At 42.3% G+C, this 15759-nt stretch overlaps 1 protein-coding gene across 6 annotated transcripts in view; it reads left to right on the forward strand.

Moving 5' to 3' along the window:
- The window catches only part of PARN (poly(A)-specific ribonuclease), a 200656-nt gene that overhangs the window by 59655 nt on the left and 125242 nt on the right, over positions 1 to 15759 (forward strand). The gene's annotated exons all lie outside the window — the stretch shown is intronic.

A 15759-nucleotide genomic window follows, 5' to 3' on the forward strand; every position in this document is an offset into this window, starting at 1 on the left:
ACATCATAGGCCTCAGTTAGCTTGTCACTGCTGTGGTGACATAGTTTGAGATGCTTCTCTGACTAGATGTGGGGAACAGGAGGGCTGTTTGGTTTTCATAGAAGATGTTGTATGATGCACTGTGTACGTCCAGTAAACAGGACTTTGTTTTGAATTATTGAGCCTTGACCAGAAAGCAGAGGAAAACCCCCCAAAAAACCTACATGTAGCTAAATAATATGCAGGGGGAAGATTGAATATGTTACTGTTTTTTGTTTCTCCCCTTTGAATCATATGGTTAGTTCTTACTCTTAGTTCTGTATTGTGTTTTCAGTTTTAGACTTTTTTTTTTTTTTGCGTTGGAATCTTGCTCTGTTGCCCAGGCTGGAGTGCAGTGGTGCAATCTTGGCTCACTGCAATCTCTGCCTCCGCCTCCTGATAGCTTGGATTACAGGCGCCCGCCACCACTCCTAGCTAATTTTTGTATTTTTGGTAGAGATGGGCTTTCACCAAGTTGGCTAGGCTAGTCTTGAACTCCTGACCTCAAGTGAACCACCCACCTTGGCCTCCTAAAGTGTTGAAATTATAGACGTGAGCCACCGCGCCTGGAGTTTTAGACTTTTATTGGGAAAAGGAAGTAAAGAAATATATCTTCTAAGTGAACTATTAGAAGCTGTTTCTTTCCTTTTTCAAATTTTAACTTTAATTCTTTTCTTTTTCTTTCCCTTGAGACAGGGTCTTGCTCTGTCACCCAGGCTGGAGTGCAGAGGCACGATCATGGCTCACTGCACCCTCAACCTTCTGGGCATAAGTGATCCTCCTGCCTCAGCCTCCCAAGTAGCTACCAAAGGCGCATGCCACCATGCCTGGCTAATTTTTTTTTTTTTTTTGTACAGATGGGGGCCTTACTATGTTGCCCTCGCTGGTCTTGACCTCCTGGGTTCAAGCAATCCTCCAACCTCAGCCTCCCAAAGTGCTGAGATTACAGGCATGAGCCACGGTGCCCAGCCTCTTTCCTTTTTCTTTTTTCTTTTTCTTTTCTTTTTTTCTTTTTTTTTTTTTTTTTTTGAGGTGGAGTCTCTGTCGCCCAGGCTGGAGTGCAGTGGCACGATCTTGGCTCACTGCAACCTCCGCCTCCCAGGTTCAAGGGATCCTCCTGCCTCAGCCTCTTGAGTAGCTGAGACTACAAGCATGCACCACCATGTCTGGCTAATTTTTGGACTTTTAGTAGAGACAGGGTTTCACCGTGTTGGGCAGGCTGGTCTTGAACTCTTGACCTCATGATCCGCCCGCCTTAGTCTCCCAAAGCGGTGGGATTACAGGCATGAGCCACAGTGCCCAGCCCTCTTTATTTTTTCTTTTCTTTTCTTTTTTTTTTTTTTTTTTTTTGAGGCAGAGTCTTGCTCTGCCACCCAGGCTGGAGTGCAGGGGTGTAATACCACCTCCCAGATTCAAGCAATTCTCCTGCCCAAGCCTCCTGAGTAGTTGGGATTACAGGCACGCACCACCGCACCCTGCTAATTTTTGTATTTTTAGTAGAGTCAGGGTTTCACCATGTTGGCCAGGCTGGTCTTGAACTCCTGACCTCGTGATCTGCCCGCCTCGGCCTCTCAAAGTGCTGGGATTACAAGCGTGAGCCACCGTACCCGGTCTCCTCTTTCCTATTTCAAAATCACTTTATTGAGCTATAAATTCACATACCATATAGTTCACTCATTTAAAATGTATAGTTCAATGGTTTTTGGCATATTACATTATTAATTTTTTTTAATTTGGTAAAATATACAACTTTTGCCATTTAACCATTTAAAATGTACAGTTTGATGGCATTAATTACATTCACAATATTGTACAACCAGAGCCACTGTTTCCAGAACTTTTTCATCACCCCAGACAGAAACTCTGTAACCAGCAAGCCAGTGACTCCCTGTCTTCCGCCTCCCCTCAGCTCCTGGTTACCTCTAATCTGTATGAATGTATCCTTTTGTGAGCTGTTCTTTTTGAGCAACTCATTGCTTCACTGACATTTTAATTTATTAAAACAATGATATTTTGCATCACCTGGAGCATTTTTCTTTTGTAATTTTATTACTGCCTTATGTTTAGATCACACCTTGGGCACATAAACGTTAAGATACATAGATGTGTATCTGTGCAGCATCTCAGCTAGGGTGGCTTATGCATAAGGCAGCAGGAGCATAAGGGAAAGAGCTGAGGCTTCAGGGTGGGTCGGTTGGATTGATGCCACCAGACGGGAGATTTGTCTTGCCAAAGCTAGGTTTCTAGTCTTTCAACTAGAGATCATAATCTCTACCTGCTTGGGCAGCAGTGCTGATAAGGCTGTTTGGTGTTGGGTGTGGCTTATAGTAGGTGTCCAGAAAGGGTGGTTGTTACTGTGACTTACACTGCAGTGAACTTGAAGAAAATAATGGAAATCTTGTTTCTCATTTCATTTCATTTCGTTTTTTTAATTCTTTTTTTTTTAAATTTATATATATATTTTGAGACAGTCTCCCTCCATCGCCCAGGCTGGAGTGCAGTGGCATGATCTCATCTCACTGCAACCTTCACCTCCAAGGCTCTAGCAATTCTCATACCTCAGCCTCCTGAGTAGCTGGGATTACAGGCTCAAGCCACCATACCCGGCAAATTTTTGTATTTTTAGTAGAGATGGGATTTAACCATGTTGGCCAGGCTGGTCTCGAACTCTTGGCCTCAAGTGATCTGCCAACCTCAGCCTCTCAAAGTGTTGGGTTTACAGACATGAGCCACTGTGCCCGGCATTTTTTTAATTTAGTTTTATTTTATTTTATTTTTTTGAGATGGAGTCTTGCTCTGTTGCCACGCTGGAGTGCAGTGGCATGATCTCGGCTCACTGCAACCTCCACCTCCCAGGTTCAAGCGATTTCCCTGTTTCAGCCTCCCAAGTAGCTGGGACTATAGGCGCGTGCCACCATGCCCTGCTAACTTTTTGTATTTTTAGTAGAGACAGGGTTTCACCATGTTGGCCAGGATGGTCTTGATCTCCGTTCGCCTTAGCCTCCCAAAGTGCTGGGATTACAGACGTGGGCCACCACGCCCGGCTAGTGCCTGGCATTTAGAAAAAAAATTTTTTTTTTTTGAGACAGGGTCTGGCTCTGTCACCCAGGCTGGAGTGCAGTGGAGCAAACATGGCTCACTGCATCCTGGGCCCAAGGGATCCTCCTGCCCCACCCTCCAAGTAGCAGGGAGTACAGGTGCATGCTACACACCCAGCTATTTTTTTTTTTTTTTAAGTTTTTCATACCAGCCTGGCCAATGTGGTAAAACCCCATCTCTACTAAAAACACAAAAAAATTAGCTGGGCATGGTGGCGGGCACCTGTAGTCCCAGCTACTCGGGAGGCTGAAGCAGGAGAATCGCTTGAACCCGGGAGGCAGAGGCTGCGGTGAGCCGAGATTGTGCCACTGCACCCCAGCCTGGGCAACAGGGCGAGACTCCGTCTCAAAAAAAAAAATAAAGGTAAAAAAAAAAAAAGTTTTTCATAGAGATGAGGTCTCACCATGTTGCCCAGACTGGTCTTGAACTTCTGGACCCAAAAGATTCTCCCGTCTCAGCCTCCCACAGCGCTGGGTAGGTTTTCATTTTATGAAATGAAAAACAGCAGGCGGTGTGTTCTGAGCTGAGGACCCTTGGGTGACAGTCTCTCTGTGTTGATAAAAGCAAAGTGGCCCACATACATGATGCCAATAAAAACTTTTTAATAGAGAATGGCAATTTAGATATCTTCTTAAGAAAACACTTTATAACGGTCTTTGCATCTTAATTTTAAAGGTCTTGCTGCAAAGTTGGGTTGTAAGTGAAGAGAAAATACCTGACCTGTGTGTTATTTGCACTAATTTGTGTTGAGCCTTCTGATGCTGGTGAGGCTGTGTGATTTGTGAGGCCTTAGGGTCGAGAACACAGCCTCCTCCATTTGTCTGCCTGTGCCGGGCACATCCCTTCTCATCCCTTTCCCAGAAGCACCTGGTGATGCCAGAACCGAGGTCAGGGAAGGCAGGAAGGAGGCCACTTATAGCAGTGGTGATCATGGGCCCCTTCTTTCTTATTGGCTGGCTTTCCCAAGAACTTGGTAGTAGTTATCCTTTAATTTTATATTAATGTGCTTGCATAAAGGAGTAACAAATCTTTTAAAAGAGGATATCCTCTGCCCTGTAGCTTTTACCAAAAATGGGTATGAACCTGGACTAGGCAGCACAGCTTATCATAAACTGGCTGCATGTGGACAGTGGTATGATTGTTGATATTACTCTTTAATCATAAAGAGCCCAGGAAATACGTCTTTAAAAAAATGGAGTCCCGGCAGGGCGCGGTGGCTCACGCCTGTAATCCCAGCACTTTGGGAGGCCGAGGCGGGCGGATCACGAGGTCAGGAGATTGAGACCATCTTGGCTAACACGGTGAAACCCCGTCTCTACTAAAAATACAAAAAATTAGCCGGGCGCGGTGGCGGGCGCCTGTAGTCCCAGCTACTCAGGAGGCTGAGGCAGGAGAATGGCGTGAACCCGGGAGGCGGAGCTTGCAGTGAGCCGAGATAGCGCCACTGCACTCTGGCCTGGGCGAAAGAGCGAGACTCCATCTCAGAAAAAAAAAGAAATGGAGTCCCCATTTTCAACCTCTTCTGGATTGTGTAAATTTTGGAGTCAGGTGCCGTGGAGGAGTAAAATTATAGCACTGCAGATGCTTCGAGCAGCCTCCCAGATTCCAGAAGGCTTGAAGCCAGTTTTTCCCTAGTTCACAAAATATGTTTTCCCCTAATACACAAGATGCATTTTTTCTTCCTCACATACTTTAACCAAAGCCATTTATTTTGCCTCAAAGTCTTGTTTATTTTGTTTTTGGCTCCCCAAGTTACCATAATAAAAAGAATCTCCATGAATTGGCTTGGTTTGATTACCCTCAAAGTTTAATGCACTCACTGATTTTCACAAAGTCAAAAGACAGGGCACATTAAATTACTGTGAAGCCTTGAGTCTGGTTTTTTAAGACTGGAAACAAGTGCTACTTCAGGGAAGGGACTGCTTGCCTCAAGTTGATACTGCCTTATTTAATTTCTGCCTTGTGATCTTGATTGCCACTTCTGTGGCAGCATCAAAAGGCTGCTTTTTAAAGAAACCTTATAGGCCACCCACCCAGCAACCTGTACTTGGTATGCTAGCCCTGCAGCACTGTAGGGGCAGTCCACGTGCTGAGCTCTTCTAGTCTTGTATTTGCTCTGGTTACTTTAAAGTACATTTCTCTCTAGCTTAATAACTTGTTTATTATTATAATTTAAAAAGTAACTTGTTGAGATAAAAGGAAATCAGTCAACCCTTGGATGATATTTAAGCAGCTTGCCTCCTCTGTAGTAGGGTATTGGATTAGTGTTCTGTAGGGTATTGGATTAGTGTTCTGTGGCCGCTGTGACAAGTTACTGCAAGCTTGGTGGCTTAAAATACCAAGTGTTTTAGGTGAATACATTTCTCATGGTTCTGGAGGCCAGAAGTTTCAAATCAAGTCATCAGCATTGCCGAGCTCCCTCCAGAGGCTCTGGGGAAGAATCTGTCCCTTGCCTCCTCTGGCTTCAGTGGCTGCAGGCATTCCTTGGCATCCCTCTGCTTAGGGCCACATCACGCCAGTCTTTGTCCCCATGGTCACATTGCCTCCTCCTCCTCTGTGTGTGTGTTCTGTCTGTCTCTGCCTCTCTCTTATGAGGACACATGATGGCAGTGAGGCCCCACTTGTGTAATCCCAGATAATATCATCTCAGGGTCCTTAATATAATAACATCTACTAAGACTCCTTTTCCAACTAAGGTAGCACTCAGAGGTTCCAGGGAGTAGAAAGTGGACATATCTTTTTGGAGGCCACCATTCAGTCCACTGTAGGCATGTTAGTAGTAAAGTCAGCATTCTTAGCTATTTCCAGCCTTGCATTGGTCCTGGCTTGGAGCAAGTGGGCAATAGTTATTTCCAAGAGTATTTAGCATTTAATTTGCAGTGTTCAAGGATTAACAGTATACTCTAAGAAATTTGGGCTACCTATCAAATAGCTTATCGATTGAACACCTTCCACTATGCACAGTATGTCACCTGCATTGACTATTTTTTCTAAAGGCAGCCCTCATAGGTAGGGGAAAATGTGCCCATTTTAAAGCCGAGACATCTGCCTAGGGCCCCAGGAGTGGCATAGTCAGGGATAATCAAGCCTGTGCTCCACTCAGAAGGGATTCTTCCTCCATAGCACACAGTCTTTATAAGGGACAATGCTATAGTTGGTTGCATGTCTTTTTAAGAGACAATGTTAGTCTCTTTGAAAGAAGGTTTCCGTTTCTCTCAGTGTTTGGCCTGAGCACAGACTCTGAAAGATGTTGACTTAGGCTATTGGATTGTGTGGGGCTTGTTTCCTCTGACACTTTACAGTATGTTGTTTTACAGGCCCTGCAGGCATTGCCTTTGTATAATGTTTAATGTTTTTAGTTGATGTAATTTGATATGCTTCGTTTGGAGACTGTTGAAATGAGCTGCTGGTTTTTTTTTTCTTCCTTTGTTTTTTTTTTTTTTTTTTTTTGCCTTTGTTTCTAGTGTATGTATTTAAGAAAGGACATGAGTTGGATTCAGGACAAATGTTGAGTAACGCTCTATTTGTCAAAACAGCAAGCGGCTAGATTGAAAACTGTATTGCCCCTACGTGAGTGAAATTAAAATAACTGATGCCACAGTCACTGCCATCTAGCCAGTGGTTACTCTTATTTTACACAGGAGCTTTAGTGAGCAAAATAAATGAGCTTATTTTGTGAGAGATGTCTGCATGCTTCCTACCCTGGATGATAAAATTAGTTTTTTATAGCACATAAATATGTATAATGATGAGCCTTGCATACAGGGTTCTTATGAAGTGCTTTTACTGCTCTGCCCTGAAGGAAATACCAAGACCATTTGCAAGTACAGTAGAGCTGCTAGTCGGTTAAAGTTTCAGTTTCTCTTTAGAAGGCTTGGGACTTGGGGTGAGCCGCAAATTAATTCTGTGCTCAAATTGTGTTGAGATTGTATTCAACATTTCTGTATCCCAGTCTGTAGTGGTAGGAGAGGGGTACAATTTTACTTGAAAATCTCTTTTTTGAGAAATCGGAAGTGTAGTCTTGATGGAAGCAGAAAGCAGATGGACACGAATGCACATTTTTACTCGGGGAGTGAAAATACTGAGTTCTTAGGAGGAAGGATAAAGAGTTTGGGGGCTTGAGGTTTTTCCTTTTGCTAGGAAGAGAGACCAGAATAAACTCTGTTCTTCTTTATTAACACATGTCATGACATTAGAAGTCTGTCTAGGTCATCCAGGCCCGTGTGTGCGTCATTATGCAAACTAAGCCTCTGTGTCCATACACCTCTGAGGCCTCTCCTCACCCTGAGATGCTGATTCACTCATTTTCCTGACGGTGATCATGGTATGTGGGAGCAGGTGTGCCTGGCAAGCCCCATGCCCAGGTAGCAGCTTGCTTTGCACTACAGTCGTGGGACGCTTGTCCTTTTGATCTCCGGCCACATGGCTCTCTTCACTGCCTGTTGTTCCCGTTGCCTTGAAAATTCGCTCTACCCAAAGCTCTTCATCAGACAGCAACCTCATTTTTTGTATCAGGGCTCCACGCCATCATGTGAAGCTATAATTTAATCAGCCCTTTGAGTATTATAAAAAAATGTTTCTGGGATGTTGTATCCTGAGCACTTGCTTACACTTGCTTCTCTTATATACACAAGGGCTTTGACTAGTGGTTTAGGATGAAAACCCTTGTCCCTAGCTGCTCCCTCTGGTACTCTAGGCTTACCATTTCACAGGGAGGCTGTGGAGACAGCTCAGGTTAAAAGCCACGTGGGAGAAAGAGAACAGGGCCTGCGTGTATAGGGCAGATAGTGGGAAGCTTAGGGTCGGCCTCCATGGTGGCCAAGGGCAAGTGGCTGAACTTGGAAGAATCTGTGTCTCATTCTCAGTACAGGGGGACCGATAACTTCCAGACAGGAGAGGATCAACTGAGGCTGAACAGGCCATGATAAATGTTATTCTAGTTAGGAATTTTTGTACTTAATTTTTTTTTTCTTTTTAAAACACAAAAATCCCACTCATGATTCCTCAGCCCAGAAGAAAAAAAGCTGTCCTCTTAGAGAATTTCCTGCTAGTTTGTGTTCTGTGTCTATTTCATTTACTAATTGAGATCAGTGTTCTTCATTTGTTGATTGAGATTATACTAGTTATATAATTGTATAACTTAAAAAAAAAAAAAAGCCAGGTGCGGTGGTGTGTACCTGTCGTTCCAGCCATTTATGAGGCTGAGGTGGGAGGATCGCTTGAGACCGAGTTTGAGTCTAGCTTGGGCAGCATAGACCCTGTCTCAATTTAAAAGATACATATTTAACCTGCATGTCCTGCATATGTATCCCGGAACTTAAAATAAAATATTTTTAAAAGAATTTTATATATATATATATATATATATATATATATATACACACACACACACACACACACACACAATAAGGAATTTTCAAACACATTAAAACTCGTGGTCAGCATCATGTAAACAGCGTTCAGTGGCCTGCCAGCCAGATCTGTCGTGGTACACTCACAGCCTTCCTTCGTGGCTGGAGCTCTTGTCAGTACATGCATGCCTTGCACTGCACTGGCTCCAACACGGGGCGTGACCGTTTTTTGCTAACTGCTTCTTAAAGTGGCCACCTGTCTGATTCACGCTTCTCCTCTGCCATCAGTTTTAGGACTGGAAAGCCTGCTGCCTCAGGAGCAAAATGAAGTATTTCCTTTCCTTTGTGAATCAAATCTGTGATTTTATAGATAGATTTGGTAATGTAGAATTTGAAAGAACTGTAATGATCTTTTCAGTTCTCAGAGGTTTGAGTGTCCATCCAAAGTATTCCTGAATCACCTTTAGGACTGTTTGCATGCGTTTTTGAATATCATACTTTGTTTTCTTGAGCATAGCTGCATAAAATGGGTTAATAGCAGCATTGTTTTGCAACCCACTTATATTCACCAGACTACTAGCAAATGGCTTAGATAAGCCACAGTCCAAGGCAAGCCATTGTGTCATCATAGAATAACCTTTGATCTTCGTGTACTTGTACTTACATAATTTGTGTCTGAAGCTTTGTGGTAAGGGTGGAGGATTTTGATAATGTTAGAGGTGTCTGATTCTTTTGTATTGTGTGTGTTACTCCCTCAAGTGTTTGCTAATCTTTAGTGCTGCATTGGTGGCTAAAGCTTAATTTGTGGCCAGTTCACAGAAACAGGTTAGACTTTTGCTAATGAGTTGCCAAGAGAGTAATTTGAGTAATTTTTTTTTTTTAATCTTCTTGAAAACAAGAATGGTAGCTGTCAGCAGTAATTTCGCCCAATTTATCTCTTGCAGAGAACCTAGTTGCATGCTGCAATTTGACCTCCTGGTTTCAAGGGGTGGTAGAAGGCTTATGTTACTGCCTTCTGGATTTTGAGGTAGTCGTTGGTATTTAATAGTTTTATGTTTTTCTTTTTTTTAATTCATAGTTTCTTTTTTTTTTTTTCGAGACAGAGTCCCGCTCTTACCCCCAGGCTGGAGTGCAGTGGCTCAATCTTGGCTTACTGCAACCTCCGCCTCCCAGGCTCAAGGGCTTCTCCTGCCTTAGCCTCCCAAGTAGCTCGGACTACAGGCACTTGCCACCACACCTGGCTACTTTTCCGTATTTCTTTGTAGCAGTCATGTTGCCCAGGCTGGCTTCAAACTCCGATCTGCCTGCCTTGGCCTCCCCAGGTGCTGGGATTACAGGCATGAGCCGCTACGCTTGGCAGTTTTTTTCTTTTTTAAAATTTTATGTGTCAAATTTTTGTGTTTTTCTTTTCTTTTCTTTTTTTGAGATGGAGTCTCACTCTGTTCCCCAGGCTGGAGTGCAGTGGTGCAACCTCTGCCTCCCGAGTTTAAGTGATTCTCCTGCCTCAGCCTCCCGAGTAGCTGGGATTACAGGCATGCGCCACCACCCCTGGCTAATTTTTGTATTTTTAGTAGAGACGGGGTTTTGCCATGTTGGTGAGGCCAGTCTCGAACTCCTGACCTCCAGTGATCCACCTGCCTTCGCCTCCCAAAGTGCTGTGATTACAGGCGTGAGCCACTGTGGCTGGCCAGTTTTGTGTTTTTCTAAGTATTTTATTTATGTGTTTGTTCATTTAATTATTTATTTATTGTGGAGACAGGGTCTTTCTCTGTTGCCCAGGCTGGAGTGCAGTGGCACATTATAGCTCATTGCTGCCTCAAATTCATGGAGTCAAGCAGTCCTGCTGCCTTAGCCTCCTGAGTAGCTGGGACTATAGGCTCGAGCCACCTTGCCCGGCTAATTTACTTTTTGTAGAGACAGGAGTCTCACCGTGTTGCTCAGACTGATCTCAAACTCGAGGCCTCAAGTAATTCTCCCACTTCTGCCTCCCGAAGCAGTGGGATTAACAGGGATGAGCCACAGAATGATTTAATATAAACAAATCATTAAGACTAATATCTTTTGGAGAAGTTGGCACAAGTCATTATCCAGCTGATTGCTGCATCATCTTTAGTGGTAATTAACAACACCATGTTGAATATACTGTTTTCCTATTAACTCGGTGATTCTCAGTCCAGAGTTTCTGAGTCAGGAGTCTTAGATGGTGCCCAGGAATTTGCAGCTCTAACAAGTTCCCAGGTGATGCTGATCCAGCTGGCGGGGAAGCACATTTTGCTAAGGGTTCAAGGTTCTATGTTCTGGAGTTTTATATCTGAAATGAAATTCTTCAGTGACTAATGAGCCTTCTTAGGCAGCCTGGGACACAGTGTCATACTGCCCTTTTCTTTTTTTTTTTTTTTTTTTGAGACAGAGTTTCGCTCTTATCACTTAGGCTGGAGTGCAGTGTTGCAATCTTGGCTCACTGTAGCCTCTGCCTCCCGGGTTCAAGCGATTCTCCTGCCTCAGCCTCCTGAGTAGCTGGGATTACAGGCGCCCGCCACCATGCCCAGCTAATTTTTGTATTTTTAAGTAGAGACGAGGTTTCACCACATTGGCTAGGCTGGTCTGGAACTCTTGACCTCAGGTGATCTACCTGCCTCAGCCTCCCAGATTGCTGGGATTATAGGTGTGAGCCACTGCGCCTGGCCTGTACTGCCCGTTTCACAAAAAAGTTTGGAGGGTGGCTTTTTGTGAGTGCCATGCAGCACATGGGTAATGGAGATGAGGTGGGGCTCTTTGGAGATGAAGGTATTGTGTAGCGTATGCTGTGTAGCCTGTGAAGAGACTGAGTGGAACTGACCCAATGTATTGAGCAAAAGACCCTGGTATGCTGTGCTTTACCCTGGAGTCTTTCCGAACTTGTTTGAAAGCCAGGATAACCAGCACTGCCAGTGGTATACTCGTACAACATTTAAAAAATGACAGATTCCACAAAGGATAAAACTTGCTCTGTGGCATCTAGAATGTGAACTTGAGTTACACTGTTTCTTAGGATAGAATTCTTTTGTAAAGTTAGCCATTGTATCTAATGGGAATTTTAATTTTAGTGTTTGATAAAGTTAATGTCAGTCTTTTAGAGAATAAGTGGGGAAACAATATTTCATCAGAAAGCTTTCAGAAATGTGGCAAGACTCCCGCACGCAGTCTTGAGGGTCTTTACCGTGTTACACCCTCTCGGATCTTCACTAAAATAGAAAGAACGTTTCGTGCAAGTGTTAGTCTGAGTGTCTTTTTGATATCTGCAGATGAAAGTCCTTCTGGGAGAGATTGTTCTTCAATACAGTTCACAGTGATGGAACATCCTTTCATGTCTTTATCAGCATTTCTGCTTGCCTAGTGCATTTCCTCATATGCTAGGATGAAAACTGTCAAGTTGGATGATGCATATGTGAAGTATTTTATCAAATCATTCCAGGGAGTCAGTGCAGGCCCTTTGACAGCCAGCTGGGATGAGGCATGCCTATATTGAAATGTTTTAATTTTACTTCAGAAGGGCAGAGATGTTACCAGAGCAGTGGCTTCCAAACAGCATGGCATAAGGACGGTGGGAGGCCATTGGGAGAGTTTACTTTGGTTCAGTTCCACAGACGCTCAGCCACAGTTTTAGAGTCAGTTTCACAATTGCATGGCGCTCTCCAGAGCTGCAGTCTGCCAAGTCACACAGAGTTGGTTTTCGTGTTCTTCCGGGCTTTGGAGCTATTCAGTTCCCTCTAAACCCCAGATGTGAAGGTGAAGGTATAGGGGAAGAGTGAGAAGTGCTGTTAATAATTCATTTGAAAGGGGTTTCTGTGTAAGATAATGTGGAGTAAACAAACAAGATAGTGTAGGATTGACTACATTAAAAAATAGCTTTTATGGATACAAAAAATAGAATGAATAAGACCTACTATTTGCTAGCACAACAGGGTGACTATAGTCGGTAATAACTTAATTGCACATTTTTAAATAGAGTGTCATTGGATTGTTTGTAACTGAAAGGATAAATGCTTGAGGTGATGGACACCCCATTCTCCATAATGTGCTTATTTCACATTGCATGCCTGTATCCAAACATCTCATGTACCCTACAAATATATACATCTACTATATACTCATAAAAATTTTGAAAAAACACATCTTTTGAGTGTTTTAGCTGAGAATAAATTTTTGCTTACTTTAATCAGAGATAATATTGAAAATTCAGGTGAAAAATTAGGGAACACATAGCTTATATATTGACAAAAAATATTTTTCAAAAAAAATTTTTTAAAAACATCTAAATGGTAAGAGAAATTGGGAGAGCCTTCTTTTTCTTTGTTAGTATAATCCTTCCTGGTATTTGTACAACACTGAGTTTCCTAAATTTGTTGTTGAGGTCCTATGACTTTAGCAATATAACAGAATTGTAAACAGAAATACAGGAATTGCAAATTCAAGTTTGTGGTTTTATATTTATATTTTTATATTTATATTTTTCTCCCTCCCAGCCAGGTGAGGTAATGCACAGTATACGAAAGATTAATTCAGATGGCATTTTTGGTTGGCTTTTTCTAAGAAAATCTCTAGTTATTTTCCCTGGGCTTCTCAGTTCTGGTAGCCTTTAAAGTTTAAAAAATGATCGTAAAAGGAATTTTGAGAAACAAAGCTCAGCGTTTCCCAAAGCTGTTGGCGGGAGAGGGGAGGGTATTTTTTTTTATTCTTGGCTTAATGACATAAATATTTGATAAAGGTAAAATCATAGTATAAAATTTTGTGCCTTTTTAAAACTTAAAATTATGTTATCCATGTTTTGACATTTTCATAGTTATTTTGGTTGCTTAGTATTATATTGAAATTTTGAACTATGATTTACTGACCTCCATGTATTATCAAATCTTGAGGTTGATTTTGATTATTGACATATTCGATGGTCTAGCAGTGAACATTTTGTTGATTCAACTTTTGTTCTTCTCAGTTATTTTGATGGTGCTTGATACGTTTCATTAACTTTTTTTTTTTTGAGACAGAGTCTCACTCTGTTGCCAGGCTAGAGTCCAATGGCGCTATCTCGACTCACTGCAACCTCTGCCTCCTGGGTTCAAGTGATTCTCCTGTCTCGGCCTCCCAGGTAGCTGGGATTACCGGTGCTCGCCACCATGCCCGCTAATTTTTTGTATTTTTAGTAGAGACAGGGTTTCACCATGTTGGCCAGGCTGGTCTCAGGTGATCTGCCTGCCTTGGTCTCATAAAGTGCTGGGATTACAGGCATGAGCCAGCGTGCCTGGCCTTCATTAACTTTTAAAATTAATTTTTAAAAAAATTTGGTGTTTAGAATTGGAGACTATTTCTAAATTTACTAAACAGAGAACTGAAAATTATATGAAGCATGACTAACAATAACAAGAGTTATTCCTAGGTTAGTTAGCTTTTCTAACTAACTAGCTCACTAACCTAGGAATAACTTTTGTTATTATTAGGTTCTGGTAGGCGATAATAATGATAGTTCCAGTGTGTATTGTTTATGCTGGAAAATAATATTTAAGAAAAAATGATAGCTGCCCTCACTGAGAACACACCATGCTAAGTGCTTTTTGTATCTTCTTGTCTTCTGGCATCGCAGGGAGTATTGATTAAATTGGTTAAAACAGCTTACAAAACCAGAATAGTACACTTGAGCCTAAATTAGCAAACTAAAAATAAATTTGGTTTCTCAGCCATAGAATTTGGTTTATTAAATTGTAGGCCAGACAACAAATTCTCAAACCACAGAGTACTATGACTTTGTTTTTTCTGACATTACCAGAACAGTATTGTTCATGCTGATGGTTCCATTTGTAAACTAGCTTTTGCCCTGCTTGGCTTTTTTTTTTTTTTTTTCGAGACAGAGTTTTGCTCTTGTCGCCCAGGCTAGAGTGCAGTGTTGCTATCTCGGTTCACTGCAACCTCTGCCTCCAGGGTTCAGGCGATTCTCCTGCCTTAGCCTCCCGAGTAGCTGGGATTACAGGTGCCTGCCACCATGCCCAGTGAATTTTTGTATTTTTAGTAGAGATGGGATTTCGCCATTTTGGCCAGGCTGGTCTTGAACTTCTGACCTCAGGTGATCACCTTCCTTAGCCTCCCAAAGTGCTGGGATTACAGGTGTGAGCCACTGTGCCTGGCCCTGCTTGGCTTTTGAATGCCTGGTAATAATGTTCTTGAACTGTGGGTCACTGAAGCCAAACTAATTGCTTCTTGGGCACATAGATTGCCTTTTTAATTTGCTGTATAATGTTGTCTCTACCAGAAATGCATAATATATTGTTATCTAAGTAAAACTCATTAAAATAATCTTACACACAACAGAATACATGATATTTTGTCCATAATCTTGCAAATAAAAGAAAATTGAATGGCATGACAGAGAGTTGTAATTTACAAGCACTGTTTTTTAGTCCCTTTGTACCCATTTTGGAAGATAAACATAAAATGATTGCTATGATTTATATTAGTGTGATAGTTTTCTTTACCAAGGATTGTTTTGTTTTGTGCTTTTAGTGTGTTTTAAATGATAATAATGATGTGGGCTTTTGAGACAGTCACTTATTTCAGACTGTACAGTTTACTCAGAGAGATTAGCATTTATCCAGTGACTTTGCATTTCATTAAAAAAAAAGAAACCTGTGCTGTCATTCTCAGCTCACAAATGCCCATTGTAAGGGTTACCCTTAGAATTTTTAGGAACACTTGTTCATAGATTGGTAAGATGGGTAATATTTATTTTCTTTCTGTTTACTTGGACTAACACGACAGCTCTGTGAAAGACTTTCCCTTGACTCTTTGATGATTAATTTTGTTCATTTAGCTAATATTTATTGAGCCGCTACTGAGTGCCAGGAACTGTTGGGGATACCAGTTTGTTTGCTTGCTTGTTTATTTTTTTCTATTTGTGATAAATATTTGGCCCAGGAGAGAAATCTCTGAAATGAATTTCAGAGCTTTAGAAATGATTTTACATGGCTGGTGCAGTGGCTCACGCCTGTAATTGCAACACTTTGGGAGGCTGAGGCAGGTGGATCACTTGAGGTCAGGAGTTCGAGACTAGCCTGGTCAATGTCGGGAAACCCCATCTGTACTAAAAATACAAAAAATTAGCCGGGTGTGGTGGCATACGCTTGTAGTCCCAGCAACTCTGGAGGCTGAGGCGGGTGAATCGCTGGAACCTGGGAGGCAGAGGTTGCAGTGAGCCGAGATTGTGCCACTGCACTCCAGCCTGGTGACAGAATGAGACTCCATCTCAAACTAATAATAATTATAA

This window comes from Symphalangus syndactylus, chromosome 18, assembly GCF_028878055.3.
Source record: "Symphalangus syndactylus isolate Jambi chromosome 18, NHGRI_mSymSyn1-v2.1_pri, whole genome shotgun sequence".
In the NCBI taxonomy this organism is placed as follows: Eukaryota; Metazoa; Chordata; class Mammalia; order Primates; family Hylobatidae; genus Symphalangus; species Symphalangus syndactylus.